General features: G+C 42.8%; 1 protein-coding gene across 1 annotated transcript in view; it reads right to left on the bottom strand.

The window, feature by feature from the left end:
* Positions 1-4,343, bottom strand: part of mcf2l2 (MCF.2 cell line derived transforming sequence-like 2) — a 356,499-nt gene that overhangs the window by 109,425 nt on the left and 242,731 nt on the right. The gene's annotated exons all lie outside the window — the stretch shown is intronic.

Here is a 4,343-nt window from a genome sequence, read left to right as displayed (position 1 = left end):
AATGTGCTATACAAATAAAGCTGCCTTGCCTTGCCTTGATCAACATTTATCAAAAGAATTTTCAAAAGTTAAAGTATGTGTATTGGACGACCAAGCAAATTTTCCTAGTTAGCTATCAAACACAAACTTTCTCATCTATCAGCCAAATTAAATGCTATCAGCATGAATCTTGTTGAAAGATTAATGTTCCACATCTCACATCGATGCTGTGTACCAAATTTGGCAAAGATTCGCCTTTAGGGGGCGCTATAATCAAAAATGTTGTGTTTCGGCTAATAACTCAATGCATCCAAATAAGACATTTGCGATTGCAATTTCTCTGCCATAGTCATTTCAAACGACACAAAATGTTTGATGCTCATTTGGCATGCAGCTCTGTGGTTGTGTACCAAATTTGGCGAATTGGTTATTTGCAATGGAAATGTACTGCAGACCTTGCGGCTCACACCTCTTGATATTTTCCAAAATTTGCCTCCCCATCATTACACTTTGGGTCCTGTTTTCGCACGCTCCACGGGTCGCCGGGGGCGACTGGCGCCGGGAGGCTTGGACCTCGCCATGAGTCCTTGCAGTTCAAGTTCCTTTTTGTTGTGCGATATATTGTCCCAAAATTAATTGCAATAAATGATATTGTCATTTTAAGACCATTTTATGCAAGTGGCTACAGACATGACAATGTGGCATCAAAACTATGAATGAAAGCATATGGAATTTTGTACTTAACAAAAAAGTGTGAAATAACGGAAAACATGTCTTATATTCTAGTTTCTTCAAAGTAGCCACTAGGGATGAGCGAGTACAGCATTATCTGTATCTGTATCTGTTTACCACATGAATTATCTGTATCCGGTCCTTACTCAGACTGGGCGGGCCTAAACCGGAAGTGGTCATATTAACCGGAAGTGGGTCGGTTCTCTTGAAATGTGCGGGGTTAACCGTATGTTATTTAAGCATGCAATTGATATGAGTTGATCAAAAATTGTTATTTGTATTGCTGATTTGAAAACTACTTACATGACAGCATTGAGCTTCAGATCAATGGTGTTGTCATGTAACCACAAACTATATCAGAACGTTTTGCAACAATAATACACACATGCAGTTGCATTATGATAAAATGTAATGACCGAGTTTCATACTCATATAACTTTCTTTTTTTTAACTTTATTTTTTTATGATCAGTGTGATTTTTTTTATTTTTTTTGTTCTTTTTTATTTTTTTATTCCACACCAGGTATGTGTGGTGTGTGTGTGTGTGTGTGTGTGTGTGTGTGTGTAGTGTGTGTGTGATGTAAGAGAGACACGAGAGAGAGGGGGCGGGGAGGCAGCTGACAGTAAAAAAAAACAAATCAACGGAAGTTGCATTTAAATCAAGCAGCACGTCTGAAACCCCACGAGCCCAGAAATCTACTGGTTACTATGTAAGGACTACAAACCGAAGTTAAAAACAAACCTGAAGCTGAAGAAACCCTAAACGTTAACGGAACAGATCCGCAGCCCCGGTGCCTGCCTGACGGAGCGGGATCGGGAGCGCAAGAGCGAGCAGCGAGAGAGAGAGAGAGAGAGAGAGAGAAAGAGAGAGAGAGATAGAGAGAGAGAGAAGGAGAGAAGATAGGAGAGAGGGAGAGAGCAACGCATTTCTCCATGTTCTGTGTGTGTGTGTTGATTGGCTGAGCGTGTTTATAGGCTGGGTGGTGCGCTGTGATAATCACAGAACGCCGCGCGGCAGTTGAGGAGTTGTATAATCCGAGCACGGATTTGACTAATTTACTTTCTACTACTAACTTACTTCGGATACTACTTTTACTTCGGCAAAAGTGCTTTATCCGTACCGGATACTCGTTTCAGCCGGGTACTCGGATCACCCCTAGTAGCCACCCAGGGGGACTTCAATGCGCAGGTGGACATTGATGGAGATACATGGAGAGGCGTGATTGGGAGGAACAGTCTACCTGATCTAAACCACAGTGGTTGTTTGTTGTTGGACTTCTCTGCTAGTCATGGATCATCTATAACAAACACCATGTTCAAGCATAGGGATGCTACGTGGTACCAGAACACCCTTGGCTGAAGGTCAATGATCAATTTTTATAATGGTTTCATCTGATCTGAGGCCATATGTTTTGGACACTTGGGTGAAGAGAGGGGTGGAGCTGTCAACTGATGTAAGTTGGGTTAGGGGTGGGGGTAAGACTCAGGACAGACCTGGTAAACCAAAGCAGTAACCCATGAACATTGTGGTGGACACCGGTAGTCAGGGAAGCCGTCCGACTGAAGCAGAAGCAGTGACAAGGTACCAAAGGGCCCAAAGGGCTGCAGCGTCTGGCATGAAAGAGGCAAAGCAGCGGGTGTTGGAGAAGTTCGGAGAAGACATGGAGACTTTCAGTCGGCACCAAGATGCTTCTGGAAAACCGTTCACCACCTCAGGAGGGGGAAGTTGGGAACCATATAAGCAGTGTAGGAGGGATTTTATCTCCAACCTGTCCTGGGAACACCTTGGGATCCCCCAGTCAGAGCTGGTTAATGTGGCTCGGGAAAGGGAATTTTGGGTCACCTGCTGGAGCTGCTCCCTCCGCGACCTGACACTGGTTAAGCGGACAAAGATAGATGGATGGATGTATGGATGAATCTCTCATTATCACAGTCATGGTTACTCCATACAGTCACAAACTTTTACCAGTATGCATTGTTTTTTAGCATAATTACTTATTTAGAAATAAAACAATTGTAACTGCATTTCTTATATTTGATTATTTGTTTCAAAAGTTAAAATGAAGCAATGCCTTCTGGAAATTTCAAGACAGAATCGAGTAGACCGCGTCTGTGTCAGCATGGTTGTTGGAAGTTGAATATTTGAAGTTGGAAGCTATGGTTGGAAGTGTGAAGCTATACTGTTGACAAAAAAATTAATCAAGGCTAAAAGGGACACAAGGGGTAGGGTGGAGAAAAAGAGAGAGAAATATAACTGTGCAATAACCTGATAAATAAACTGTGCAGCTACAGCTAGCACTAGTCCTAATACTGCTAGCACTAGTGTTAGCGACATATCTGAGCCAGCACACAAGGGAGAAAGACAGTGTGGAATATGAGGAAGAGGAAGAACAAAACAAGCAAGAGGAACATGAAGAGATAGACATGGATAACAAATATATGGAACTAACCAACACAGAACAACAAGCCTGCTGTGGATCTGAATGTGGATTACCAGAAGCAACAGAGATGGAGACCAATGCTGCAGGAAGGAGTGGAGCTACAGTAAGTGTGGCTACCTCGGAAGATCAGCTCAACCATGCTTTTATTATGGAGTGGCTGGCTCAGATAATTTATTCATTTTTTATAAATTGATATGTATGGGTGATCCGAGTATCCGGCTGAAACGAGTATCCGGTACGGATAAAGCATGTTTGCCGAGTACAAGTATTATCCGAGTAATATGAGTCAAAATCCGTGCTCGGTTGAAATAAAACTCCTCAACGGCCCTCGCTGCGTCTGTGGATAATCACAGCGCCCCCCCCCCCCTACAAACACGCTCGGCTCCATCACACACACACAGAAACATGGAGAAATGCGCTCGCTCGCTCTCTCTCTCTTCTCTCTCTCGCTGGTCCTATTCTCTTAGCTCACTCCCGCTACTTCAGTCACATATCGGTCTGCGATCTGTTCCGTTAACGTTTAGGGTTTCTTCAGGTTGTTAACTTCGGTTTATAGTACTTACAGACATAGTAACCAGTAGATTTCTGGTGTGACGTGGGTTTCGACATCCTTGTTTTTAATGGCAAAAACCCGTGCGTCTCTGCCATCGGAGATTTTTTTTTTTTTTACTGTCAGCTGCCCCCCGCCCCTCTTCTCGTGTCTCTCTCTTAACACCACACACAACACACACAAACACAACACACACACAAACACACACACACACACACACACACACACCACACGACCTGTGTGTAAAAATAAAAAAATGAACCAAAAACAAAAAAAATCACACTGATCATACACAAATAAAAAGTTAAAAAAGAAAGTTATATTGAGTAGGAAAACTCTTGTTGCGACCCATGTGTTGTATTCATTGTTGAAAAACATTCTGTATATAGTTTGTTTGTTACCATGACACCTGACATGAGATCTGAAGCTCAATGCTGTCATGTAAATAGTTTTCAAATCAGCAATAAATATAACAATTTTTTGATCCCGCATACAAGGCGGCAAATACAGACCAGGGAAAGCCCCAGCACATTTCAAGAGAACCTGACCCACTTCCTGGTTAAATATGACCACTTCCGGCTTAGGCCCCGCCCACTCCGAGTACGGATCCGGATACATATAATTCATGTGGTAAACAGATA

This window comes from Etheostoma spectabile, unplaced genomic scaffold (genome assembly GCF_008692095.1).
Source record: "Etheostoma spectabile isolate EspeVRDwgs_2016 unplaced genomic scaffold, UIUC_Espe_1.0 scaffold395, whole genome shotgun sequence".
Lineage (NCBI taxonomy): Eukaryota > Metazoa > Chordata > Actinopteri > Perciformes > Percidae > Etheostoma > Etheostoma spectabile.
Note: the sequence above shows the minus strand (reverse complement) of the source record. Positions and strands in the feature narration are given on the sequence as shown.